This window comes from Magnolia sinica, chromosome 1, assembly GCF_029962835.1.
Source record: "Magnolia sinica isolate HGM2019 chromosome 1, MsV1, whole genome shotgun sequence".
In the NCBI taxonomy this organism is placed as follows: Eukaryota; Viridiplantae; Streptophyta; class Magnoliopsida; order Magnoliales; family Magnoliaceae; genus Magnolia; species Magnolia sinica.
The window spans coordinates 3,982,335-3,997,658 of NC_080573.1; the positions used below are offsets into that span (position 1 = coordinate 3,982,335).

General features: G+C 38.4%; 1 long non-coding RNA gene across 2 annotated transcripts; it reads right to left on the bottom strand.

Moving 5' to 3' along the window:
• Nucleotides 1–303: 303 nt before the first annotated feature.
• LOC131237043 (uncharacterized) lies at nucleotides 304–4,256 on the bottom strand. Of its 2 annotated transcripts, XR_009166994.1 has the most exons (4): nucleotides 2,862–4,256; nucleotides 2,544–2,690; nucleotides 849–1,181; nucleotides 304–711 (listed from the first exon to the last, which is right to left on the bottom strand). It is a non-coding gene; the product is annotated as an uncharacterized LOC131237043 (long non-coding RNA). The 2 variants fall into 2 exon arrangements; XR_009166991.1 differs by lacking the exons at nucleotides 2,544–2,690; nucleotides 2,862–4,256 and having other exon boundaries at nucleotides 849–970; nucleotides 1,089–1,261.
• Nucleotides 4,257–15,324: the final 11,068 nt, after the last annotated feature.

The following is a 15,324-nucleotide window of genomic DNA, read 5'->3' on the forward strand; positions in this document are numbered from 1 at the left end:
TATGACTTTTACCTACGAAATGTTTCGTAGGTACAAACTATGTTAAAACTTATACCTACGAAATTAGTCGTACATACAAATGCTGATGAAACTTTTTCCTGCAAATCTCACGATTACCTACGAAATGATTTGTAGGTAAAAAAATGTGAATGAACCTTTTACCTGCGAAAAATTGCGTAGGTAAAAGTCTCTTCTTTTTTTTCACAAAGCTTTTCTTGATATACACCTGTTACAATATATTTCATTATATTCATCCATCCAAACACAAACTACATTCATCCAAACACAAACCACATCCATACATACACAAATAATCTTATCCACATCACATTCATCCACGCACAAATACATATAAGTTTAACATTCGTATATAAAATAAATCATAAATAAAATACAAAAAATCACAAAGATGAAGGCGGAGGTGGTGGGGCATCAGATGAAGGTGGAAGTGGTGGGACATCGATGGGTAAGCGTGCATCAGATCCACCAAAAACTCTACTCCAATTGAAATATGATAATCTAGGCCACAGAAAATGACATCGATAATTACAAATCGACCAAAATTGATGCAGAAAACTATGGATAATTCAAATTTAAGTTAGCACAATAAAATGAAATAACCACAAGAAATACATCCTAGTTTCTTGATGAGCATTGAGCTCCTTGATGTTGGTTGGGAATGCACTGAACTATTCATATGAGAGTCAGGTCCTGAATTGTACAAACAACCATGGCTTATTTAAAAAGAACGAACATCAAAAGAAAAAATGGACATCAGAGATGGGTGCTTTTATAGAAATGAATTCAAAGTGTGGAACATAAAAAATAAAAATAAAAATAAAAAATACCTGTCTGAAAGTTTTGAGTCCATGGTAATCTTGAAACAAGGCATTTTTTCAAAAAAGAGAAGATACCTGATAGGAGTGTGCAATGACAGATTCAGGTTTCCCTTTGGCCAGTGCAGGACAATCTAAGGAAAATTGAGAAGATCCATTACAATACATACTGAGTACACACTTCAGCCTAAATTCAAGACAAGTAAGATAGCTGTGACTTGCGAGCAGCAACTGAAATAAGAAAAGTCATACCTCGGTGAATTCCGGGGATATTGATAATTTTGGATATTGCTTGCTTAAGGCTAAGTGGTCCCTTTCAACGTCCACCAAACAGGATGGGTAAACCTGAAAATAGAGTATAGTTCAATTATCCCACCTAATAACTCCAAAGACACTACAATTCCCATATAGAGCAAAAGAAAGAAGTAAATGAAGCAGATTGTTTGAATCAGCTCTAGATGGAAAAAGGCAATATATATATATATATATATATATATATATATATATATATATATATATATATATATATATATATATATATATATATATATATATATATTGTAGTTGTTTCCTGACTCTCAGTTGTTGTTTCGTGTTCAATGGTTGTTTCTCTCCTAAAATAATCTCCTCGCATGACATTACTTTTGTGGCTTCATCATATCCGTTGTCAACACCAACAACAAATTGAAACTAGGCATAGCCACAAACAAAATGCATACCTTAAGTTATATATAGATTATCATAAACCTAAAGCAAGACCTATACCAAGTTGATCCTAGATTTCCAAATACAAATCGCATGAATATCTTGGTGTATTTAGAAAAAAAGTGTGAATCTAAGGAATTCCAGAAGAATATCTAGAAAAGAGGCAATGGTTAATTAGTTCAGAATTTTCTCATGAAACTTCAAGGCTGAGATGAAATCAGGAAACAGAACAGGAACCTTAGAAGCAGCCCTCTGACCCAGATACTCACGGCAGACTAATTTCCCAATATCACTGAAGATTCATGGTTTTACCTTTCAAACATATTCTCTCCTTTTTTCTTTAAGGGGTGAATGAGGCCTTCAGCATGACAGAGCACACAGTTAAGAAGGCTGGACCACAAATTTGCAAGCCAGCCACTGGCCAAATGTATTAAATTAACAAATTTTAGACAGTTTAACTAATTTGTTAACAAAGGTAATTTCAGATTCAGTATTTAATATTCAAACTTCAATAACAATTACCAAACAAGTGTTCAAGACTTCATATTCAAATTTCAAATTCAACCTTCAAACTTCATATTTAACTAACTAGGCCGCTGGATAGGAGTGGATTAGGTGAGACCCCGAACTCACCCAAGATGATGCGGCCCACACCGTGGGGCCCACCTTGATGAATATATTTTATATCCAAGCTATCTCATTCAGGCGCTTCTCTACTCTCACGGTGCGAACCTATACACAAGCATCACAACCAGTTAGAATTACAAGGATCCATTCAAGACATGGCCTACCAATCAGACCATTCAACTGATTTCCCATTTCATCTTGCATGGAACTATTTAAAATCTTTAAAGTCCACTGTCATGATCTAATGCTGAATTCTTGACATAAGGTGTTAGTCTAGAGGATTGAATAACGCAATAGAGAACAGCGGATTTTCATTTGATATAGAACTAATGTTATTAGTCATGAGAAAATAGGCATTGGTATTCAACTGGTTACCTGGTTTTCAACTGCAAATCTTGTTGGAGACTTTCTATCTTCTCATCTGCGTGAAAAGGTTGGATGGTTTTTCAATTCCCATGGCATTGCTACCACCAAATGCAGAGAAACTACCACTCCCTTGCAGGTTGCCAAAGGCCCCGTAGACTGAAATAAAGGAAATAAGTTGCTTTTGGAAGTTGAAAAGCAAAAGAAGTAACTTACTTTTTCTTAAGAAAAACTTATGTAAGTTTAATAACCAACCTAAATAAGAAGTAACTTCTTGACTTGCATAAGTTAGAAGGACTGTGAATGAAGTTAGAAGGAGCAGAGTTCAACCTGGTGTATGGAAGGGTACATTGAGTTTGTACAGACAGGGCACTTACGAAGCTCATTCACACCAGTAGTGGAAGATACACCTCCTTTAATGCTAGGAGCAATAGTAGGCTTAGTTAGCCGGAATTTTTCCAATTCATCACTTGCAATGGATAACTCATGATCTGCAGCTTGGGATTCAAGGACTTCCTTGCAAATGCTACTCCCAGTCCCAGGAGCCATGCTGACTAATTCACAACTCAGTTTCACATAGCCCAGACAAACAATGGCCAATGCTATGTTATAACATTCCAACTCCTTCCTGCAGCTGCACCTATCCGATGCATGAACCTAAGAAAATCTTTGCTCTCACATAAAATAAAATACATGATTAATGCCAATCCATTCACTGCTGCAGTGGCAAGAACCGTTGCAGTTGCTAAGCCTTGTGCCACTTGGCTAGGATATGCACAGTTTCACGATCTTGTTTGTCAAGCACCTAAGGAAAAATAAAATAAAAAAGCAGATTTGAGTCCTCTATGATGCACTAATCACAATTACTGGACTATAATTTTCTTACCAACCAAATGATGTAGTTGCAGGAAAAACAATAGCAAGCCTATTGAACTGAAACCATAACATTATTTGTACAAAACCGTTCATAATATAGAAAATTGAATAGTGAGAGACAAATTCATCCTTTTAGAATCCACATTGCTGGCAAAATAAATGTTGTATGCATATGAGCCAATGGATGAACTTGGAAAGGAAACTCATGACTGAAGACAAATAAGTAGAAATCCGCGAGGAAGCAGAAATTAATGGTGTTTTGCATTTATAGGAAGGTAAAACAAAGCATTATCACAGCTCCAGGTGCTGGAAATTGACATCATGAGAGTATTTTCTGTAAAGGAGTGATAAGATTCAAAAAGAATACAGATTATAGCTTATATGCGTGTTTGCTTACAAGAAGAGGAAGCAAAGGTGAAATACATGAAAATTATTCTTGAATCAGATCAATAGTGATAAAGCTTGTGCAAATGAATGGCGAAAACACCAAGTTCTTTGATCCATTTTAGAAATATATAAATCATTCCACAAAACAAGCAATAATGTCATGAGTAGAAACACAACAGGAAGTAAATGCAAACATATTAAATTTATTTGTTGATAGATAGTCTTTAGCAAATCACATCCATATAAGAATACTCAGCTTTTGATATCACTGTTCTCTCACATAAACTTGTATAAATTTAGCTCAGGCACCCTTCTCATGCCAAAATGGAAATTAATAATCACCATGACCTAAACTTAAATAAAAAGAAACCAGAGACATACATCACTGCCATACAATTCCAATCCAATCCCGATTCATGAATTAAAGGAAATTATTCAAATTTCAAACTTACATTAGGAATAACTCACTGAAAAACCCACACACACTAAGGTTTAGAGGATTCCACATTTAAAACATAAACAATAATAACCGGGAACGGAACACTAAGGGAAGATGCTGCATTTTGAACGCATGAAATGATTCAGCCCAAACCCAACTTTGATTCAAAGACATACAACTCATGAAGCAGTTTTTAATGTGATACTGAGACTCAAGGCAATATTTAGCCTTTCAGTTCTAAAGTTTGACCAGACTGAGTTGATAAAAACTTCCCTATAATCAAAGGAAGACATGGCCCCAAGCTCATGTTCCAACTGCTGCATGGCAGCAAGGTTCTGCCTGATCCTTGCATCAAGTCTATAAATCTGCAGGAATTTCAGTTTACTACAACTGAATATCAGAAAAATGAAATGAAGAATGTAGAGAAAGTTTCTTCTTCTTCTTCTTCTTCTTCTTCTTTTCTTTTGCATTGAATGAATTTCAGTTTAAGCCATGCTTGAATCCAAGGTTACTTCAAACATGAGGAATTTGAATTCACAAAAATATTGTTTAATTTTCTAAGTTGTGAATCAAATCTTTCTCAATACAAGACTTCTTTAATACAATGGAATATCAGAGAAGTGAAAAGAAGAATGAAGAAAATGTAAACTTCTCTGTCCTTCTGCATATGCCACTTCAGTGTCCTTCCTCCTTTTGTATTTCCTTTTCGAATAACACAACAGACAAAAACATAGATCATAAATCAGAGAAATGAAGGGAAGAAAATGTAAGGAAAAAAAAAACTTTCAGTATGAATTTTAAACTATACTAGTCAACTCCAAAGTTAATTTCTTATGCTACAATTCTATCGTCCTTAACACTACCATTATTATTTTTGGATTGGATTTTGTCGGGTGGCAGGCCAGAGTTTCAGCAGATTATATTTAATGAAGGCTTTGCATGATATCTAAATCCAAAGCCCAAGGTAAAAACCTGTTTGTCTCAATCTAGAATCCACGCTGCATTGCATGCCGGACATGCTCTTGGGCCTTGTACTTCTATTGTTTTGATAGCAGCATTGCACAATTTTGGAGGGTTTTAACAACAGATGGATGGGATTGATGGGTTTTATTTCTTTTATTTTTGGATTCTTTTTGTCACTGCAAAACATACTGTAACGTCTCGGAAAAATCCGTACAAAGACCCAAGTACCACCTCAGGTAGAAATCACCCAGGACTAAAAACTTTTAGAAATTAGGTTAAAGTTAGCAAGTGCTGAACTAGAGTGTTTGTGAAATTAGTACTAATCACTTTAAATATGATCTGCAAGACCCAAAACATGCAGAATCATTGACACTACATTACCCTGAAATCTAGAATCCAACCCTAAACCCGGTTGCTCTCGGGAGCATCTTGAAACTCCGTATCAGACCTGGACCGCACGTCGAAAGTCCGATTACCCTGAAACTATACGGATATGACCGCATTACTGGACTTGACAACCCCTTCAGAAATCAAGTCCTAATTGTGTCTAGAAATGCACAACTTGAGCCTGGAGTAAAGTGTGTGAAAAATGTGAAAATATTTAGAAATAAAATCTGAATTTAAGTAATCTGAGTCGTGTCGCTTGTGGGCCAAATATAAGGATTTAGACCGTCAGAATCTGACCCAAATATACTCTCGAATCAGGAGAAATGTCCCACACATGTCAGTGTACTTGTGACCCTGATCGAATGACCGTGACCGTTGAAGAAGTAAAACAGGCGATCTCAGAAATTCCGATCGATGGAGCCCCAGGTCTAGATGGTCAGGGAGCTTAAGTCCGATCGCACGTAGAAAAGGGGCCACCAGAAGTGCTCCGTTGGACCGAAACGGTCCGTAATTGGACATAACCTAAGTATACCTTGGCCCTGGGGCCATTTCCATCAAACTTGGGCCTATTTAAGGACCTTAAACCCCCTCTCTCATATCTCATACGAATTTGAGAAAACCCTAGGAGAGAGAGAAGAGAAAAGAGAGAGGAAAAGAGAGAAAGTGAGAGTGAGAGTTGGAGAATCTTCCTGGGATTCGATCCCACTATTCCACACACTCAACTACCTTTCCTGTGTCGCTATATAGGCGATTCTGATTCCGTTCTTAGGTAAGCAAACCTAACCCTAACCTGTTTTAGGGTTTCAGATAGTGTAAGTTATGAAATAGCTAACCTAATTTATGCTATAGGTTGTCAATCTGCCATAGACAAAGACTTACCTTTAAAACTGAGTTCGTTACGAGTCTACCGGCGAAAGGTGCGGACTATAAACATATAGGTTATGGTTTTCAAGGCTTTCAATGTCAGTTAATGGTTTATTATTGATGTGGGTGCTATTTCACATGTCAAATGCGATGTTTGTTTCGCATTTCTGGTATATATGAACTATATTGAGTTTAGTGTATTCCATGTATATGTATAAAGTATCGTATACGTATGAAATTTGAACATATGTTTGCCATGATTAATTGTCGTATGTTTATGCTAGTTGTATGTGTAATAACTCCTTGGCGAAAGGATTTGCCCTAATATGTGCTATACCCAACGTACCTAATATAGGTTGGGATATGTAGTCTAAGTGTTTGTAGAAATGTCTGAATGATCAGGCATGTAGTAAATTGTACTTTATACGGGCGTTGAAAAGAGATTCTCAACTACCATAACGATGTATATGATTTCCTCCATGTAACTTATATTCATTGTCTGTTTTACTTAGACACTGCATATGTGTGAATTCATGTTTAAGTTGAAATCCATCAAGTGCTCATATGCTAGTATGATTGAAAGTGTTGATCCATTACTGTTCTGATTAGCATGTATGATTATCTATATAATCGAATGTGTTTGGGACTACGGAATAGTCCAGGCCATCGGTAACAAGCATTGAATAGGTGGCTGAGGTTGATTTCGTCACATATGACGTGTTCGATGAACCCGAGTCGTACCTTGGTTGTCGGCAGTGGTTAGCCCACACGGAGTGCTTACGCACTTCATGTCGGTCAATTCAACGTGCGCTCGTACTAGTCGAGCTCGTCAAGTAACCCGATTGACCCGATGTATGTTCACCATGTATGGACGCTACTGCTTGAATCTAGGGTACCAAACTCACCAGTGAAAACCCCTTTAAACCTTGGTACCTCGATCCGCTAAGACTCATGAGCCGGCCATGGTGGTATGGGACACCGTTGTCGTGTTGTCGGCCTACGCTGGGGTGACGAGCCTCCCCGTAGTGACCAATGAGCAACCTAGACTCATGAGCCAAATACAGTGGTATGGGACACTATATTCGAGCTGTCGGCCTACACTGATCAGGTGACGAGCCTTTTGTAGTGACCTCCAGCGTACTCTGAGACTGCGTAGAGGCGACGAGCCTTTCCGTAGCAATAAGAGTACAAATAGGCCTGCACTGATCAGGTGACGAGCCCTTTGCAGCGACCTAGAACCGTAACATCGTATGAGACTTACTAGGACTGACGACCCTAGAATGGATCATCGTTTGGGAATTGATATAAGGGATGTACCTTAGCTTTCCAATCCTGCTATATGAAAAGGACTAATAAGAACTTGGTAATCACGCCCATGCACCACATTGCATGTGTCATTTGGCGATGTGTAGAGAGCACGAGGAAGTGACTGACATGCGCGACCGTTAGATGAAGATCGTTGAGGGAGTACAGGCGAGAGCATACATCATTTATTCATATCATCCTGCATTAATCAGAGTATATAGGGATGTTCGATTGTATTGCTTTATCATTACTATTTGACTGAATTGATAACATGTTAACCTTTGCTTTATTGTTCCACTGAGTTGATCACTCACTCCCACGTTACGGGATGGTGTTTTAAACACCAACCAAACCCTGTTATAGGTTCAGATGATGGCGTAGCCTGCGAGGTGGAGCCGGACTTTGAGGATGATGAGGAGGCATTCTCATATATGCACTATTCAAGCGGGTTCACATAGACCGCTCTGATCGGTGGAGACTTCAGGGTTATACTTGTAGTGGACTGTTACATTTTTGATATTTTACATTTTGAAACAATACATGTAATTTTTGACTTGGCAATGCACACATACTTTGGGGACTTATACTGATTTGTAAACTTATATATATTCGTTTCAGTCTTCCGCTTGCGTATTACAACTGTCCCTGGATTATGTTTTGTAGTTTTGGCTTAATCTTATTCATGTTTATGCACTAATACAGATAATATTTAATCATCATTAAATATGTTGCATAAGTGATGCGTTGGAACTCGGGAGTTGGACTTTTACTCGACCCCCGATTTTCAGGGCGTTGCACATACGGATAGCATAGCTCTTTTTCTTATATGAATGAATTGGTTGCATGGAACATTTAGCTTCTTATATGACATAATGTATTAAAATCTGCTTCAATTTTCTATTGTATCTTGATTTTGAGTAATATTTCTTTCTATCTAGAACAACATGTAAGGAAAATAGGGAAAGTTAAGAAGAGAATTGATCACCTACAACGAATGTATGTTAACTTAGCTTGCAGTCTCGCCATTCCCACTGACACAGAACATGCCATCCATGTAAACAGCAGGGCCCACAATGAAAGATCACCTGGTGTAAAAACCAGGCTCATCCACTCATCAGGCAGACTGCACCATTGAAATCCATGGATGTCAATGTTCTGTCTCAGCGTACTGATCTTCATGGTGGGCCCATTTGTTTATATGGCTTGTATGCCCTTCACAAGAGACACTTAGGGAAAGATGGTCTACATTCTCTAAGCAAGCATGCAACAGGCTGTAGTGGATCAGTTTCTAATTTAGAATGGCATTTGAGTGATCCAATTTTCTGGCCTCTGACCCTAACTAATTTTCGAAATCCCTAAATCCCCAAATCCCTAAATCGGTATTGAGATTGAGAAAGATTGAGAGAGAGAGAGAGACACCTCACAGTCCCCAAATCCCTACCCCTCATGGCGTGGGTAGGGCGTTCGGCAACAGTCTGCCCGAGAGAGTTCCGAGAGAGAGGAAGAGAGATACAGAGAGACAGAGGGAGAGGATACGTGAGAGAGAGAGGGCCGAGAGAGACAGAGAGAGATAGAGGATGCGTGAGAGAGATAGGACCGAGAGATATAGAGAGAGAGATAGACGATGTGCGAGAGAGATAGGACCAAGAGATATAGAGAGAGAGAGAGAGAGAATGCGAGGAGTCGCTGACGGAGACGGACGGACGCGGATTTCCTGCGAAAGACTTTCGCAGGAAGTTCTGCGCAAGATTCTGCATGGGTCCTACTTAGTTGCTTGTGTGAAATCTAACCCCTCTATCCATTTTTTAAGCTCATTTTATGACAAGGGACCAAAATTGAGGAGGATCAAAAACTCAAATGGGCAACACGAGAGGAAACAGTGGAGATTTAGTGACCACCGTTGAAATATTTATATGTCCATAAAAGTTTTTGACGATATAATTTTTTTGGTTTTTTCACTTTATATAAGTGAAAATGACCTTATAAATGGTTTAGATGGCATATAAATAGCAAGGTAGAGCCTACAAAGGTTTTAACGGCAGGCATTCCTTTCCCCACTGTTTCATCTCCTATAGCCCACTTGAGTTTTGGATCCTACTCATTTTTGGTAAAATATCTTAAAATGAGGTCAAAAAATGGATGGACGGCTTTGATTTCTCACAAACATCGCAACAGGCCCCACCTAGAATCCTTGCGCCGGAACTTCCTACAAAAGGCTTTCGTAGGATCCGAGACGGATTGGTTACTCTCCCTAACACCAGCCCCGTGGCTGGTGGTCGGTGCTCAGTGGGCCCCACCATGATGTATGTGTTTCATCCATTCCGTTCATCCATTTTTACAGAGAATTTTAGCGCTTTATACAAAAAATTATAGGGATACAAATCTTAGGTGGACCACACCAGAGGAAAAAATTAATGATTGGATATCCACCATTAAAATCCTCTTAAGGCCCACTGTACTGTCTATTTGACATCCAATATGTTAATTAGGTCGTATAGACCTAGATGAAGGGAAAAAATAAATATCGGCTTGATCCAAAACTTTTATGGCCCCCAAAACATTTTTAATGTTCAACGTTCATTCAACACTGTTTCCTGTAACGTGGGCCACTTGAGATTGAGATATACCTCATTTTTTCTTTCATACCATAAAATGATCTATAAAAATAGATGGACGAAATGGATGAAATACATAAATCATGGTGGGGCCCATAGAGCACCGACCACCAGCCAATTGCTAGTGGGAGGGGGAGTGGCCAATCCATTTCCGTCGCTGACATAGGGCGTCTCTTGGATGCCCTACAGTCAGTGACGTCACTAAGTTTTGTAGGGTGCCCCACTATGGTGTATTTGTTATATCCACACCGTCCATCCATTTTGAGATATCATTTTAAGTCATGAGCCAAAGAATGAGGCAGATAAAAATCTGTAGTGGACCCCACCATAGAAAACATCGGGAATAGTGACTTCCACCATTGAAACTATCTTAAGGCCCATCGTAATGTTTATTTGAAATCCAACTTGTTCAAAAGTTAAAAAATACATGAAATATGAGAAAACACAAATATCATCTTCATATAAAACTTTTGTTGCCTTTAGAAGTTTTTAATGGTGGGTGTCACTGTCCCACTGTTTTTTATGTTGGGGTCCACTAGAGCTTTGGATTTAACTCGTTCTTTGGATATTGCCCTAAAATGATCTCTCCAAATGGATGGAAGGTGTGGATATAAAACATACATCATGGTGGGCCCCAAAAATGAGAGGTATATAAATATCAGGTGGACCACACCACATGAAAACAATAGCGATTGAATATCCATCATTAAAATCCTCGTGAGGCCCACTGTACCGTTTATTTGGCATCCAATCTGTTTATTAGGTCATACAGGCCTAGATGAAGGGGGAAAACAAAAATCATCTCGATCCATAACTTTTATGGCCCCCGAAATGTTTTTAATAGTTTATGCTCATTCAACACTGTTTCCTGTAATGTGGTCCATTTCAGATTGGGATATACCTCATTTTTGGTCTCATGCCATAAGATGATCTTTAAAAATAGATGAACGGCATGGATTAAACACATACATCATGATGGGGCCCACATAGCACCAACCACTAGCCATTGGCTAGTGTTAGGGGAAGTAGCCAATCCGATCCCCTTATTTGTGGTGCGGTTCATTTAATCTTTGGATATGATTCATTTTTTGGATAATTCTCTAAAATGATCTCGAAAAATGGATGAACGGTGTGGGTTGATCCCAAATTTTCGGTAAATCCAAAACTCAAGTGGACCATGCCACACGAAACAATGTGAAATAATGATTTCCACCATTGATACCTTCTTTGGGCCCACAGTAATGTTTATTTGTCATCCAACCTGTTCATAATATCAAAAATATATGGATGAAAAGAACATAAACATCAGCTTGATCCAAAACTCCTATGGCCTCCAAGAATTTTTTAATGGTAGAGGTTCAATCACACTATTTCTTGTGGTGTGGTCCACTTGAGCTTTGGAAATGCTTCCTTTTTGTTCTTTAGACCCCAAATCATCTGTTAACATGAATGAACGGAGTGGATAAAATAAATAATTAATGGTAGACCCCACAGACTTTACTCAGGGTAATTAGTAAATCACCTAAATGGAGTGGAGAGGGGTTTCCTTTCATAATCATATATTGGGTTTGCCTAAATGTGATTCAGATATCCAACCCACTCATCATGTGTGTCCCACTTGGATGAGGGGTCAGACCAAGTTTCAACCGCATCCAAAACTCACGTGGGCCCCACCAAGTTCTTTTATATTTTTTATGATCTCTTCACATGGTTTTAGATGGCATAGCCCACATGAGTTTCGTATACGGATGATTTTTTACATATCTCACAACCTGAAGGGGACACATTAAATTCACAGTGTTGATGTTCGACACACATTATGATGGGGCCCACAAAACTTACTAACATCAACACTTGGGTTCTCACGAGGTCAATAAAGTTGGGTCACAATTTTGACCGAAATATTTTCCCCATTTTACGTGTCTAGTCCATTCACTCTGTTTTTCTGATCAATACTCAATTTCACTAGTTACTCGTCCCGATCAGGTTACATATGAAAAAGATATTAGGCATACAAGATTGATCAACAATTTTAGTGAAATTTGATTTAAACATCTGAAGTTATTTACTCTTCAATTTGGATTGATTAGATTGTCGAAAAACGGTTAAAGGAACAATTAGTGGATGTGCCTAATAATTTAGTAAATTTTTTTTCAAACATAAATTTCAGTTTCCATTTAAAAATAACATTCTTTTTCAACATGTATATTTTTGAAAACATTTTAACAAAATAACATTTTTATTATAAATTATTTCTTTAAAAAAATTAAATACAAATTCTGAATTTTTATTTTCAAAATTTCAAAATATTTTCTCATATTTTAAATTTTTTCTCAATAATTTCAAAATGCCGATTTTTTTCATCAAAAGCATCATTTTATTTTCAAAATTTTTCTCAAACATTGTTAAAAATTTTAAACTTCTTAATATTCTTTTTCATGTGACAATACCAATCATTTAAATATTACTTTTTAATTATAAAAAATAAAAATATATCCACTCATATGATATAAAAACTATATATATATATATATATACACACACACACACACATACACAGAAAAACAGAGGATTATTACTGACGCCTTCTGTTCGTCGGTAAAAATATTAGCGACGATTACCTGCCATTGGAAAAAAATTTAATTTTCATTTTTACCTAAGAAATTAATCATCGGTAAAAACACTTTTCCGTCAAAGTGTTTTCGGTCGCGGTGGGAGTATTTGGTACGTGTTGGGAACCTTTTCCCGACGGTTTTAATTCGTCGGAAAAACTATCAAGCTTTCATTCATGGCCCAAGGGCGGGAACCTTTTCACGACGGTTTTAGTTCGTCGGAAAGACTGAGTGCCTTGGCAGGGAACTTTTTCCGACGGTTTATGTTCGTCGGCAAAATTAACATCCATTCATGACTATTTTCCGACGGTTTTAGCTCGTCGGCAAAACGGTCATGCTTTCAGCCGTGGAGGGCATCTTTAGTCATTGGCGAGAACCTAGTCCCAATAGTTTTAATTCGTCAGTGAAAAGCAATATTACTGACGAAAACTAGTTTCGTCCACAATAACATTGTATGGGATTTATGCCGACGGTTGATGTCCGCCGGGAAAAACAATTTTACCAATGACGATCACGTTTGTCGGTGTTGACATCCAACCAGAATTGTTCCGACGCTTGGAGTCCGTCGGGGAAAGCACTTAGCGACAACTAGTGGTTTTCGTCGGCCAAAACGCTTTATCGGATTTTTGCCGACGGTTGATGTCCGTCGGTAAAAACACATACCAACAAACTATATTTCATCAGAACTACCATTGTACCAGATTTGTGCCGACATGTCACGTCCGTCGGGAAAAAGACTAACCAACGAAGATATATTTAGTCGGTAATTTCATCGTACCAGATTTTTGCCGACGGTTCATGTCCGTCGGGAAAAACACTTTCACCTACGAACATCACATTTCGTTGGTAAAAGTAAATTTTTCGAAATTTTTTTTTCAAAAAATAAAAATAACCATTACCAACGAAAATTTACGTTGGTAAAAGTTTACTTTTACCTACGAAATTACAATTTTCGTCTATAAAAGTAAACTTTTCCCTACGAAATTAAAATTTCGTCGGTAAAAGTCTTTTTAACCTACGAAAAAAAAAATCGTTGGTAAAAATCTTATTTCTTGTAGTGAAAGAGAGAGAGAGAGAGAGAGGGGGGAAGCTTGTGAAAGGGAGGCTATACTCGTAGAGGTGATCTACCATATCTCAGGCTTCCACGTCCTCGTAATCGGTGAGATCTCTCTGTCTTCTTTGTTTCTCTTATTGTTTATCAACTTCTGCGTAAGTGAAGAAGGTTTGATTTAAGTAGTGTGCTTCTGATCGGTTGTAACGTTCTGCTTTATAGTGAATTGTTGATCTGGATGAGATCTCGTGGTTTTTACCTCTTTGATGGTTTTCCACGTAAAAATCTCTGGTGTGGTGTGGTTTATGTTTTGATTTAGTTCATTGCATTATTATTCCATAATTCAGGTTTGTTTCGGGAGGCTAGATCCTAAGGTTTTGTGCAAGGCTCCCAACAGCCACTCTCACTTAGGCTGCATATGAAGCAGTGCCATGCCATGACCCAGGAACTGAAAAAGAGTTAGACCTGGTTTGAATACTTAAATATCTCACAGTAATTATACAGGACAGCCCAACAGACCTTTAAAAGGACTACAGGCTCGGCTCGTGCCAGAATGGGACTGGATACAGAGCGTAGGCTGGGCTCTGAGTCAGAATAGGAGTGGATACAGCACGCTCTGCCTCGGCAAGTACATGGACTACCATCAGTACCTCCACCAAATGCATGGTCCAAGATTTCCAAACGTGTACAAAGGAGGAGATGGCCATCTTTAATTGCATCCTTGGAACGTTCACGAGACTTCACAACATGCTGGAAGGGCCAGCCCCAGTTTGAGCAAACAAGGTCTTACCAGCTGGGCCTATCTGCAGCTAACTCGGATGTAACCCTGCCATTGTAAATCATGTGTATGAATCACGATGGATAATCACTAACCAGCATTCTCAAGAAGACTTGGCCACTCGGACTAACTCATCCAGCCTCAAGTCAGAAACTGCTTGAATCGGAGGTGAATTGGCCTGGCTCAGCCAATTCGGGCATGACTCAACCAGGCAACTTGTGGTATCGAACCAGATCACACCCGATTAACTAAAAGAGTCTTCTAGGACAATTAGAGACCTAGTAACACTCGTCCTAGTCTCAAATCCATACTCAACAAAGAATAGGATTTGAATCATATTTCCCAAAACATGCAAACAAGGCAGCATGCCCTGTCCACATCGCCGATCAAGTGGACCACTAACATAAATAGGCCCAAAAGTCAGGCTTGGGCCATCCAAAAAAAAAAAAAGAGGATTAAACATTCAACTTGTGTGCGGACCACCTGATTACTGGACATGCCTAGCAGTCGGAAAGC